At 42.9% G+C, this 14,578-nt stretch overlaps 1 protein-coding gene across 1 annotated transcript in view; it reads right to left on the bottom strand.

The window, feature by feature from the left end:
- hepacam2 (HEPACAM family member 2) overlaps positions 1 to 14,578 on the bottom strand; it is a 168,094-nt gene that overhangs the window by 106,517 nt on the left and 46,999 nt on the right. The gene's annotated exons all lie outside the window — the stretch shown is intronic.

Raw genomic sequence — 14,578 nt, 5'->3', positions numbered from 1 at the left:
TCTCTTCTAAGCTTGAGCTGATGTCCATTCTGAGAGCTTGTGTAAATCTCAAATATGTTATCATAATTCAATTTTTCCATTCCTTTTAGAAATTTTGAGTTTTGTAATATCTACCCTGAGCCTTCTTTCTCCAGTAATCCCAAACCTCTTTAACTTTCCTCAAAACTCAGATGCTTTAATATATTCTGGAAGTGATAAATTTTTTAAAAAGAGCCTTGGACTGAGTTTAAAGACATTCTCAAAATGGCCCCCGGCTACGAGACAGAAGTGTGGATTTCAGCCATCTTTCTCTTACCTCCCAAGGAGACCAGGATGCGTGCCTCAGACATATACATTTAGCGTTCCAAAAGATTAAATAGAAAGTCATTGACTTGATGGCTTTTTCTCCAAACACGAAGACACTAACTGATAAGCCACTGTAAGGTTTGAACAAATGTGCCCCTTTTGATGACTACAGGGGATAAAGAGACTCCAGACAACAGTAATAGAATTACTTCTTGCCAAGTCACTTTTCAAAAATGGCATTACACAGGTCAAATGATAATAGTGGCCATCTTGCCTCACCTGCAAAAAACACTGAAAAGAGTAGGAAAAAGGCAGATCCACAGAGAACCATCTTAAAATAACTTCAACCCAGGGAAGAGGCCGAGAAAGGCATCTAAAAACAGCTACTGGTCTGCTGTAAAGTAACTAGGCAGCTAAAAGTGCCATGCCTGCAGAACAGAAGCAAGGAACCTTCTTTGCTCCCTGTAAACCCCATTTCCACCCACTCAGCTCATCTGTTAAAGCAACCTCTGGCAATTCAACAGTGGAAGCCATCACAGCTGCAGAGACAATTCTATAGCCTCAAGGCCTTCACTTCAGTCAATACACATCTTCAAAACACATCAGGCCTGCAATGAGTATGGACTAATCTTGATTTACATTTATAAGTATAGTTTTATCTTGATTTTTAACTAATCTTTGTGTGTATATGTGTTAGTAACTTTATGCTTTCTTAAGTAGCTTCCAGAGCAATAGCATGAAATAAACTAACACACACACAGACACACACACAGACACACACACAGAGACACACACACACAGACAGTTCACGGGCGACTTTGAGGAAACACCTTTAAAGCGTCCGTGACAGTTGTGTCCTGTAACCTGGAGCCATTCAGTTTATTACCATTGTTTATTTCCCCTGCACTCAATGCCATCTGCCAGTCAGCAACCAACCTTTCCATTGTATCTCTATGTATTTTGTTTGCCTTGTTCCTAACTATTTGAATCTTTTCCCCAATTCAGTTTCATCTACAATCTTAGCTTTATTTCTACCCTCAGGCCCAGCTCCAAAGCATTCACATGAACTGACAACAGTAATAGTTTAAGCGCCAAACCTTGTGAGCCTCCAGCAGTTGCCACTTGTTGTGTCGACAGACTCATTCACAATCACCCGTTTCTTTCTTTGGTATAGTTAACTTGCACCCTAATTCAGAAGCTTTTTCCTCTTCCATGTTTTCTTACCTTGTAGATTAATCACTTGTGTGAGATGTATTCAAAATAAAAAGTTGAAATCTAAGAACACTGCATCCACAGAACTTTCATTATCAACATGCTCTGCCATTTTCTTGAAGATAGATTTTGATGACTTTCACTAAAAACGTTCTGGTCTGCACTGAATTTTACATCAATTCAAAGAGAATGACATTGTAGCATGGACTATAGTTAACTCAATGAGAAGGTTACTGTAAACAAAGCGTGATTCTTAAATCACACAATTCGGCACAAAGTAATTTATTGATACGAATACAGCTTGTGTATCCTTAGGCAACATGGTCCACTTACAGGAACAGCTGTGCATCTGTTGGGAGAGAAATGGTACTTTGAAGTATGCAGAACTGTAAAAAATCTCCCACAATAATTCTCCTCAGTATTTATTATTGAAGTACTTAACAAGCCTTCATTCTTTGCCTATGGTGTACATACCCAAAAGATTTTCTTTTCATTCCTCTTGATGTTGTCCACAACCTGCCTTTCTACTTTATTACCACACTAACTCAGATGTATTTGTTTCAGCAAAGCCAGTTTTAGATTCATTTTATTTTAATGACAATGCTGATTTAATTCTCCACAGAAGAGTCCATTAATTATCTTGCAAATAATTCTCATTTTCTTGGTGCAAATAAAAACAACGTTACGCTTTATGGTATGTGGCACGATTATAGAGGAGACTGCTGTGAGAATGCACTAAAAAGGTTTCTCAAAGCACTGATCATGTCTAATCCCAAAGCTGAGCATTTCTGATGTGTATTGCAATTCCCTGCAGCCAAAATAAAACAAAGCTTCATCTTATAAAGATATATGCATCTACATATTACATAACCTTGATAAAATTTTAAAGCTATTTCAAAAACACTCCAAGAATCCAATGTCTTAAGAATAAAAAGGAAAAGTCCCACACCATAGTTTATGATTAGTATCGATGCTACTTTCATTCTGATAAAATTGTTTATCATTTTATATCTGTATAGTAGTTTCTTTACCCTTTAAATTTTTGAAAATTAGTTACCTGTAGAATTGAACATCTTTATATCAGAACATTTGACTGCAGTTTCTGCATCAGTTTAGATACCAGCTTAGCATGGGTGAAATTGAATTAAGCAGCATTAAGGATAACAGAAATTTGGCATAGGTGAGTTGTATCCATAGACACTTTAAGCTGGAGTATCCGCAATCTTTCATACTGGTTCAAAAATCCATTTTCCTGAAGCAGTCCTCGATCACAATGATGGCCACATCCCCATATTGGAATGGTGAATTTCCACTTATCACACCCATTCAGGAGTGTTCATTACATTGTGCCCAGATTCTAGGGCACACTGGCACCCATGGTCACATTGTGAATCAACTGATCTGCAGTGACCTGGGTCAATTGATGACAGACATCCAATGCGTTCCAAAACAGTGCTTTTCAGGTGAGACAGTGGCACAGTGGTGTTATTACTGGACAAGAAATCCAGAGACCCAGAGTAATGCTCCGGGGACCTGGGTTTAAATCCCATGATGTAGATGGGGGAATCTGAGTTAAATACAATCTGGAAAGAAACCACGTTGATTGTTGTAAAAACCCATCTGATTCACTAATCTCCTCTAGAGAAGGAAATCTGCTGCCCTTACCTGGTCAGGATCACAGCAATGTGCTTGGCCAGAACCGTAGGAAAGTTATGGCTCACTGTGTCTGTGCCAGCCGAAGAAAGGAACTAGCTGCTCATTTTGATCCCACTTCCCAACACCCGGTTCGTAGTCTTGCAGGTTACAGTACTTCAGATGCAGATCCAGATACCTTTAAATGCATTGAGCATTTCAGCCCCAACCAACAAATTAGGCAGTGAATTCCTGATGCCCACCACACTCTGGGTGAAAACGATTTCCCTCATGTCCCCTCTGATTCTTCCACCAATCGCCTTAAATGTATGCCCCCTGGTAATTGACCCCTAAGCTAGGGGAAACAAGTCTTTCTTGTTTACCCTATCTAGGCCCCTCATAATTTTGCACACCTCAATTAGATTATCCCTCTGTTCTAAGGAAAACAACCCTTGCTTGTCCAATCTCTCCTCATAGCTGCAGTTTCCAAGCCCTGGAAACATTCTTGTAAATCTTCTCTCCACTCTCTCCACAGCAATTATATCCTTCCTGTAATGTGATGACCAGAACTGTACACAAAATTCCAGCTGTACACAAAATTCTAACTGCGACCTAACCAGCGTTTTATACAGTTCCAGCTTTATATCCCTGCTTTTGTATTCAATACCTCACCCAATAAAGGAAATCATCTCATATGCTTTCTTGACCACCTTCTCCACCTGTCCTGTCACCGTCAAGGACCTGTGGACATGCACTCCAAGGTCTCTCACTTCCTCAACCCCTCTCAATAACTTCCTGTTTATTGAGTATTCCCTTGCTTTGTTTGCCCTCCCCAAATACATTACCTCATACTTTTCCGGATTGAATTCCATTTTCCACATTTCCGCCCACTCAACCAAACCTTCGATATCATTCTGAAGTCAACAGCTATCCTCTTCACTATCAACTACATGGCCAATTTTTGTGTCATCTGCAAATTTCCCAATCATGCATCCCACATTTAAGTCTAAATCATTAATATATACAACAAACAGCAAGGACCCCGACACTGAGCCTAGTGGAATACCACCGGAAACAGTTATCCATTCGCAAAAACAACCATCGACCATTAATCTTTGTTTCCTGTCACTGAGCCAATTTTGGATGCCATCTTCTCCTGTATCCCACAAGATCTCACTTGCCTGATCAATCTGTCATGTGGGGCCTTGTCAATTGCCTGACTGAAATCCATGTAGACAACATCCACTGCACTACTCTCAATATTCCTCCTTGTTACTTGCTCAAAAAATTCTATTAAATTAGTAAGACATGATCTTCCCCTAACAAAACCATGCTGACTATCCCTGATCAATCCGTGTCTTTCGAAGTGACAGTTTATCCTGCCTCTCAGAATTGTTTCCAATAATTTGCCCACCACTGAAGTCAGACTGACCGACCTATAATTTCCTGGCCTATTCCTCGCACCCTTTTTAAATAATGGTGCAATGTTTGCAGACCTCCAATCCTCTGGGACCTCGCCTATGTCTAGTGAGGATTGGAAAATGATCCTTGGAACATCCATTACTTCCTCCCTGGTTTCCTTCAACAACCTGGGATACAATCCATCTGGCCCTGGTAATTTATTCATGTTCAAGGATGCCACACCCTCCAGCACTTCCTCTCGCATTTTGCTCATTGTGTCTAATATTTCGTATTCCCCTTCTTTAACTAGAATGTCTGCATCATCCACCTACTTAGTGAAGGCAAAGTACTCATTGAGCCCACACCTTCTGCATCAATCCACAAGTTATCATGTACATCTCTGATAGGCCCTACCTTTTCCTTAGTTATTCTCTTGCTCTTAATGTACTGGTGAAACATCTTAGGATTTTCTTTGATTTTACCTGCCAATTTTTTTCGTATCCTCTTTTTGCTTCCCTAAATTCCATCTTTACTTCACCCTTGTGTTTTCTATACTCCTTTAGGCTTTCTACAGTATTAAGTCTTTTGTGACTGTCCTAAGCTTTCTTTTCCTGCTTTATCTTGGCCTATATGCTTCTGGATAACTAAGGGTCTCTAGGTTTGGCAATATCACTCCTTTTCTTTGTGGGGGCATGTGCCTGTAGAATCTCACCTTTGAATGCCTCCCACAGATTTGACACAGTTTTTCCTTCTAATAACTGTATCCAATCCACTCTCACCAGCTCACCTCTCAGCTTTGTAAAGTTTGTTTTCCCCCAATTTAAAACTTTTACTCCTGTTCTATCTTTGTCCTTTCCATAATGATGTTAAATCTAACTGTATTATGGTCACTATATCCAAAACGGTCCCCCAAAGCTACTTCATCCACTTGTCCAGCTTCATTTCCTAAGACTAAATCAAGAATAGCGCCCCCTCTCTTATGTCTGGCTGAAAAAATTCTCTTGAATGCAGTTCGAGAATCTTGCACCCCCTGTGTTCTTCACACTGTTCATTTCCCAATTAATATTAGGGTAGTTGAAATCCCCAACAATTACTGCCCTTTTGTTTTTGCATTCAGAAATCTGTCTACATATTTGCTCTTCTAACTCTCTTCCACTAATTGCGGGTCAATAGTACATTCCTAGCAGCAAGGCTGCCCCATTTTTATTTCTGAGCTCAACCCATATGATCTCATTTGATGCCTCATTCAGTATATCATCACTCTTCACAGCTGTAATTGATTCTTTAAACCAATAATGCTATACCCCCCCACCTTTTTTATTCCCTTCCCTAGCCTGCCTGAAAACTATATCCAGGGATGTTGAGTTGCCATTTCTGGCCTTCCTTAAGCCAAGTTTCCATTATAGTGATGATATCATGCTGCCATGTGTCTATCTGTGCCCTCGGCTCAACGGTTTTATTTATTATGATCCTTGCATTTACATATAAATTTTTTAACAGTGCCAAATTCCTGTGCTGTACACTTTTTAACATGTGCTGCTTCTGTCTTTCAGAGTCACTCACTACTTCTCCCGTCCTCTGCTCTGAATTTGCCCTCAGGTTCCCATCTCCCTGCCAATCGAGCTTAAATGCCCCCACCCCAAACAGCACTAGCAAATCTCCTTGTGAGGATATTCGTCCCAACCCTGTTCAGGCATAGACCGTCCAGCTTGTACGGGCCCCACTTTCCCCAGAACTGGTCTCAATGCCTCAGAAATCTGATGCCTTCCCTCCTACATCAGCTTTCCAGCTATGTGTTCATTCACTCAATTTTCTTAATTCTATACTCGTTTGCATGTGGCACAGGAGTAATCCTGAGATTACAGCTTTAGAGGTCCTGTTTATCAATCACCTTCCTAGCTGCCTAAAGTCTGCTTTCAGGACCTCATCCCCTTTTCTACCTAAGTCATAGGTACCAACGTGGACCACGACCTTATTGTGATCACATTCCCCAGCTGAAAGTCCTGCAGCCGGTCCATGATATCCTTGACCCTAGGACCAGGGAAGCAACATACCATCCTGTGGTCACATCTACAGCCACAGAAACACCTGTCTGTTCCCCTAACTAACAAATCCCTTATTCCTACTGTTCGTCCCCTCTTCTTTCTCCACTCCTGTACAGCAGAGCTGCCTGTGGTGCCACAAACTTGGTTCTCACAGCACTCCTCCGAATATCCAAAACGAAAAATCAATTGGTGAGTGGGACCTTAGGGAACTCCTGCAGTACCTGCTTAATTTTCTTGGACTGCCTGGTGGTCACCCATTCCCTTTCTGCCTCCAGGCTCCTAAGCTGCGGTGTGACCACTGCTCTGAATGTGCTATCCATATTGCTCTCAGCCTTGCGGATGCACCACAGTGACTCTAGCCACTGCTCGCGCTCTGAAACCTGGAGTTCAAGCTTCTGCAGCTGGTTACACATCATGCACATGTGGTTGTCAAGGACACTGGTGGCGTGCACAACTTCCCACATATTACAAGAGATGCATTCCGAACCACCAAGCTATCCTGCCTTGGCTTCAATTTAGCTCCCTTGTGTTCACTTTATTTTACTTGGGTTTACTTATGCAACTTTATTTTGCCTGGCCTCGACTTAACTTTATTTCCCTGTTGCTTGTGTTTCTTACTAAAATGTAAGTAGCCCTTTTTAAAAAAAAATGTTTTTCTAATTCTCAGCTACTTGATGACACACGTTAAAAGCAGTTTCTCACCAACCAATGAATTTATGCTTCTCCTGTGATATTAGGTGCTAGGTGCTACTGACTGCATGGCTTAGAGTCCTCCTCTTGCACTCTCCTCAAATTCCCACTAAAATGGCAAGCCACTCATTTGAATCAAACTTCAAAAAATAAGCCAATAAGGAATGAAACCGAACAGACCACCTGGCATCAACCTAGGCACCAGAAATGACAACAACAAACTCAGCCCTGTTGACCCTCTCAAGTCCTCCTAACTAACATCTGGGGGCTTGTGCCAAAATTGGGAGAGCTGTCTCAGGCTAGGCAAGCAGCAGCCTGAATTAGTCATGTTCACGGAATCATACCTTACAGGCAATTTACACCATCGCCATTCTTCAGCAGAGGTGGCAGCTCAGAGGTATACAGTCGGCAGGGAGTTTCCCCGAGAGTCCTCAACATCGACTCCGGACAACAGGAAGTCTTATCGCACCAGGTAAAATTTGGGCAAGGAAAACTCCTGCTGACTATCGCATACCGTCCCCCCTCCTCAGTTGATGAATCATGTTGCACACCACTTGGAGGAAGCACTGAGGGTGGCAAGGACCCACATCATACTCTGGGTGGGAGACCTCAACATCCATCACCAAGAGTGGCTCAGCAGCACCACTACTGACCGAGCAGGCTGAGTTCTAAATGACATAGCTGCAAGGCTGAGTCTGCAGCAGGTTGTGAGGGAACCAACAAGAGGAAAAAACATAATTGACTTCATCTTCACCAACCTGTCTGCCGCAGATGCACCTGTCCATGACAATACTGGTAAGAATGACCACCGCACAGTCCAAAGAATATAAGAACGTAAGAAATAGGAGCAGGAGTAGGCCATTCCGTCACTCAAGCCTTCTCCACCATTCAATAAGATCATGGTTGATCTGCCCCAGGCCTCTACTCCTCTTTTGTGCCAGTTCCTCATAACCCTCAACTTCCCGATATTTTTAAAATCGAACCATCTCCTCTTTAAATACTTTCAGTGATACTTGTGGAGACTAAGTCCCATCTTCACGTTGAAGGTACCCTCCATTGTGTTGTGTGGCTCTACACCGTCTAAATGGGGTAGATTTAGAAAAGATCTAGCAATTCAAGACTGGGGAAACATGATGCACTTTAGGCCATCAGGAGCAGAAGAATTGTGGTCAACCACATTCTCTAACCTCATGGCCCAGCATATCCCCCACTTTACCATTACCATCGAGTCAGGGGATCAACCCTGGTTCAATGAAGAGTGCAGGAGGGCATGCCAGGAGCAGCGTTAGGCATATCTAAAAATGAGGTGTCAACTTGGCCAAGCTACAACACAGGACTATTTGCGTGCCACACAGCATAAGCAGCAGCTGATAGACAGATATAAGCAAAGCCACAGCCAACAAATCAGATCTAAGCTCTGCAGTACTGCCACATCCAGTCGGGAATGGTGATGGACGATTAAACAAATCACTGGAGGAGGAAGCTCCACAAATATCCCCATCCTCAATGATGGAGGAGTCCAGCACATCAGTGCAAAAGATAAGGCTGAGACATTTGCTACAATTTTCAGCCAGAAGTGCCGAGTGGATGATCCAGTCCTCCGGAGGTCCCCAGCACTACAGATGCCAGTCTTCAGCCAATTCGATTCACCCCATGTGAAGGCACTGGATATTTAATAGGCTGTGGGCCTTGACAGTATTTCAGCAATAGTACTGAAATCTTGTGCTCCAGAACTAGCCAAGCTGTTCCAGTACAGCTACAACACTGGCATCGACCCGGCTATGTGGAAAATTGCCCAGGTTTGTCCTATACACAAAAACAGGACAAATCCAATCAGGCCAATTATTGTCCCATCAGCCTACTCTTGATCATCAGTAAAGTGATGGAAGGGCTCATCAATAGTGCTATCAAGCAGCACTTACTTAACAATGACTTGCTCACTGACACTCAGTTTAGGTTCTGCCAGGGTCACTCAGCTCCTGACCCCATTTCAGCCTTAGTTCAAACATGGACAAAAGAGCTGAAATTCTGAGGTGAGGTGAGAAAGACTGCCCTTGGCATCAAGGCAACATTTGACCGAGTGTGGCATCAGCGAGCTCTAGGAAAACTGGAGTCAATGGGAATCAGGGGAAAACTCTCCGTTGGTTGGATTCATACCTAGCACAAAGGAAGGTTGTTGTGGTTGTTGGAGGTCAATCACCTCAGTTCCAGAACATCATTATAGGAGTTCCTCAGGGTAGTGTCCTAGGCCAACTATTTTCATCTACTTCATCAATGACCTTCCTCCCATCATAAGGACAGAAGTGGGGATGTTCAGTGGTGATTACACAATGTTCTGCACCATTCATGACTCCTCAGGTAATGAAACAGTCATGTCCAAATGCAGCAAGACCTGGACAACACCCGGGCTTGGGCTGACAAGTGGCAAGTAACATTCATGCCACACAAGTGCCAGGCAATGACCATCTCCAACAAGAAAGAATCTAACCATCGCTCATTGACATTCAATAGCATTACCATTACTGAATCCCCCACAATTAATATCCTGGGGATTACCTTTGACCAGAAACTGAACCGGACTAGCCATATAAATACTGTGGCTACAAGAGCAGGTCAGAGGCTTAGAATCCTGTAGCAAGTAACTCACTTCCTGATCCTCCAAAGTCTGTCCACCATCTACAAGGCACAAGTCAGGAGTGTGATGGAATACTCTCTACTTGCCTGGATGAGTACAGCTCCAACACTCAAGAAACTTGACACCATCCAGGACAAAGAGCCCACTTGATTAGCACCCCATTCACAAACATTCACTTCCTCCCCACCGATGCACAGTAGCAAAAATGTGTGCCACCTACAAGATGCACTGCAGGAACTCTTTAAGGCCCCTTTGACAGCACCTTCCAAACCCATGACCACTACCATCTAGAAGGACAAGGGCTACAGATAGATGGGAACACCACCACCTGGAAGTTCCCCTCCAAGTTTCTCACAATCCTGACTCTCTTATTTTTCTCTGCCTCTCTCATTCTCACCATTTTTACTTTCACATCTAAAGGGAAAGCTTGGCCACCTGTCGTAGTCCAGGATGATATCATCCTGAAAGGGTTGGCCTTCTTATGTGATGTGCAGACTAAGGGAAAGTCAAGGGCTAGAGACTACATTCCTGCCTTTTACATGGAGGGAGACTATTCCATGGGAACTGCCATTGATTACTCCGTTCACAGGTACAAGGTGGAGTGGAGAATGCAGGCTGCGGGCAACGGTGCCTTCTTGATAAATTTGGTTTGATTGAGAAGATGGGCCCATCGTGATTGTCTCAGCTCAGGGACGACCATTGCCCTGAGGAACAACAGCCAGTAGAGCCTCAGGAAGACCCAGATGCCAAAGAAGGAGGTGGCAAATCCAAGATGTTGGGCACGATCGAGGGTTTACAGAAGGCACAGTTCATACATGGAGATGAGAAAAAGACTGTGCCACAGACAGCTCCACTTGCCTAGGGGTATGGTAGTTCATATTTGCCACATTCTCCATGAGGAACACATGCCACATGGACTTGGAGAGCATCCAATGCCAGTTTCTCTGAAGGTTACTGCCACACTGAACTTCTTTGCCTGGAGATCCTTCCAGGGCTCCACTGGTGACCTTTATGGAATCCCACAATGGGCAACAGATAAATCCATAAGGGAGGTGACAGATGGATGCTCTTTTTAATAAAGCTCAGCATTACTTGCCATTCTGCATGGATGAAACAAACCAGGCTGCCAGAGCTGTTGGATTTGCTGAAATCTCAGACTTTCATCAAGTACAAGGTGCTATCAACTGCACACGGGTAACCTTGAGAGCTGCCTGGCAACAGCCTATGAGATTCATTAATAGAAAAGATTTCACTCTCTGAACATCTAGCTGATGTGATCACAGAAAGCAGATTTGGTATGTTTCTGCTAGGTACTCAGGGGGCTCTCACGACTCTTACATTTTGAGTCGCTTCCAGGTGTCAGAGAGGGAGCTCGGCCTCTAGAGGATTGGCTCTTCATTGATAAGGGATACCCACTAAAGACATGACTGATGACACCCATTCGTTGTCCATAGAGTGAATCTGAGGAGAGACACAATGCTGCACATTCAGCCATAAGGTCATTAATAGAGCAGACTATTGGCATTTTTAACGATGTGTTTCAGATGTTTGGACCAATCTGGCAGCAGTCTCCAATACTCACCGTAGAGAGTTTCCCACATCATTGTTGTTTTGCTGCACCCTGCACAATCTTGTGCTGCAAAGGGGGGTTATTTTGTCACAGGCAGACATGGAGGAGCCAGATATCTCCTTCAATGAGAAGGAAATTGAATAGGATGAATCTGAAGAGGGCGAGGATTCAGACAAGCCAAATGAGTAGAAGTTTCACTTTCCCTGGCAGAGTGCAGATCATTCGTTCATTTCCTGCACTACAAGCCAGTCTTTTTTTGGGTGCCACAGGTGCTGACCTCTCTGGTGCCCTCCTCCAAGGCAGGCATGGTCAGGTGGGAGGCCCTCTTGCTCCCATCCCTCAGAAAGAGTACCTCCTGCCTTTCCTGGATGGTATAGAGGAGAATCTTCAGGGAGCCCTCGGTGAACCGTGGAGGAGAAGCTTTTTTACATTTGGCTGGCATGCTAATGTAGATATTCATCCCAAACCTGGCCTGCAGTAGGTGAATGTCTTTGCAAGTGCTGTTTAAATATGGCGCCAGAGCCTTCAAACTCATGAAGGAACGGCGGAGCGGTCGAATCACTGCCCACCCCACCACAAGATTCGACAAGCTCCTCGTTGATGCATAATTAATGACCATAAGTCCATAAGGCGAAGAAGCAGAAGTAGGCCATTCAGCCCATTGAATCTGCTTCACCATTCAATGAGATCATTGCTGATCTGATAATCCTCAGCTCCACTTTCCTGCCTTTTCCCCATAACTCTTGATTCCCTTTCTGATTAAAAATCTGTCTATCTCAGCCTTGCATATACTTAATGGCCCAGCCTCTACAGCCCTCTGCAGTAAAGAATTCCACAGATTCACTACCCTCTGAGAGAAGAAATTCCTCCTCATCTATCTTAAATGGATGCCCCCATACTCTGAGATTATGCCCTCTGGTCTTAGGCTCTCCCACTAGGGGAAATAACCTCACAGCACCCACCTTGTCACACCCCCTAAGAATCTTATGGTAAGAATTTTCTGGTCAGTGAGTGGGGCAGGTCCTGCTCATCGAAACATAAAATGACAAGCGTTGACATCAGGCCTAGGAAGATTTCTGCGCTCTTTCACACACATGTGCATGAAGGAGCGCAGACCTGGACTCAGGGAATTCCCCCTGCCTCCCGACGCACGTAAAGTGGCAGTGCGGACCCGATTGGGGGCACCGATCAGGCTCGCACTCGCTCCCACCCCTGCACAACCCCCCGACGAGGGGAAATTCAGCTCTATATGTTTCAATAAGGTCGCCTCTCATTCTTCTAAACTCCAATGAGTACAGGCTCAACCTACTCATCCTCTCCTCATAAGAAAATCCCTCCACACTCGGGATCAACATAGTGAACCTTCTTTGGACTGCCTCCAATGCAAACAAACCTTTTCTTAGATAAGGGGACCAAAACTGTTCACAGTATTCTAGGTGTGGTCAAAATAGTGCTTTGAATAGTTTTAGCAAGACTTCCCTAGTTTTACATTCTATTACCTTTGAAATAAACCATTTACCTTCCCTATTACGTGCTGAACTTGTATGCTAGCCTATTGTCATCCATGCACAAGGACCCCCAAATCCCTCTATGATACAGCTTTCTGCAGTCTTTCTCCATTTAAGTAATATTCAGCTCCTCTATTCTTCCTGCCAAAGTACATAACCTCACATTTTCCCACATGATATTCCATATGCCAAGTTTTTGCCCACTCACTTAACCTGTCTATATCCCTCTGTCTACTCTGTGTCATCCTCACCACTTGCCTTCCCACCTATTATTGTGTCATTTACAAACTTGGCGATAGTACATTCACCTCCCTTATCCAAGTCATTAATATATATTGTAATCAGCTGAAAAGCAAGAATCTCATTGGCTTTCCCATCCGTCACTGCACTTAGGATGCTTTCTTACATTAAAGGCCCTATAAAAGTAAGTTGATGTATTTGCGTTTCAAATTATGTTAGATTAGATCTTTGTGTATGATATATTTATTTAACATCATATAAGATTTTGTATCTCCTTTAATATGCTACAAATTTATTTAAGAATAAAACTGTCTGGGTTATTTTTGTTTCCGAATTGCGCACATCATTTTGACAAGAGAACAGCTATAGAAAATAACTTCCCATAGATGGTTGATGCTGGATATTTTATTAGGATTAAATAATTCAACAAAAACACACACCATTAATTTTCTATATTCTTGGGCTCAGCTAGAAAGAAGCAGCATTGTGCTGTTATATGTTGAGATTAAGAGCATGTTTTCTGCTACAGGAATCCAAGGATTAATAATCTAAGTATATTTGCTGGAGTTAAGTCCACCACTATGTTGGTTTTGATCAAAGATATAGTATGTCACCTACTGTTAACCTCTCATCTTTGCTACGTTACTACTTTGAATCTAATGCTACTTTGTTATTCAAAACACATCTCATTCAAATTTGGTGTGAGTGTTGAAAAGATGACACAGCATTTGTGTTGTGGAACTGTTTTTCAAAGATGCTTTTTAAAAGATGCCTAGCATTAATGTTTTATTATTTATATCCCAATTCTCTCATTTTTTTTTCCTGTTGCTCCCTTGCTAATCACTTTTTCAATCCATATAAAATGCAGTGGCAATATAGGAAGTGTTAATAAATGGCATGTGTTTGCATGGACCTATACTGCTGTCAGTCACATTCCCATCCCTATAAGGATGCAAATAGCCTCTTCAACAGACACCAATAAACCTTACTAGTACTATACCAGCATTCTTATTTTAAAGGAAATTTTATTTTATAGTGCAACGCACAATAGAGGAAATAGGGCCAAAAGTTTCAGTGGTGTAAAGGGTATGAGCTGCAGAAAGTGTTCACAGCAAGACAGCTGAGCATTGTGGATAAATAGAGAGACAGTTGGACGCAGGGCAGGAACATTTCCTCAGTGTTTTCTTAAAGTGAATTCAAGAATGGTGAGCATTGATGTTAAAGGATCAGCAAACTAGAAGACTTAAATGAGCTAAACAGAAAAGAGCAAAGAAAACAAGAACACTTAAAGTAAAAGAGAGAGAGGGAGAGAGATGTTTCCCTAAAGTGTGGTCACTTCCCTCGCCCACCACCCTCCCAA

The sequence above is a fragment of the Carcharodon carcharias genome, chromosome 3 (assembly GCF_017639515.1).
Source record: "Carcharodon carcharias isolate sCarCar2 chromosome 3, sCarCar2.pri, whole genome shotgun sequence".
Lineage (NCBI taxonomy): Eukaryota > Metazoa > Chordata > Chondrichthyes > Lamniformes > Lamnidae > Carcharodon > Carcharodon carcharias.
The sequence above is the reverse complement of the archived record's forward strand: the minus strand, read 5'-3'. Positions and strand labels throughout refer to the sequence as shown.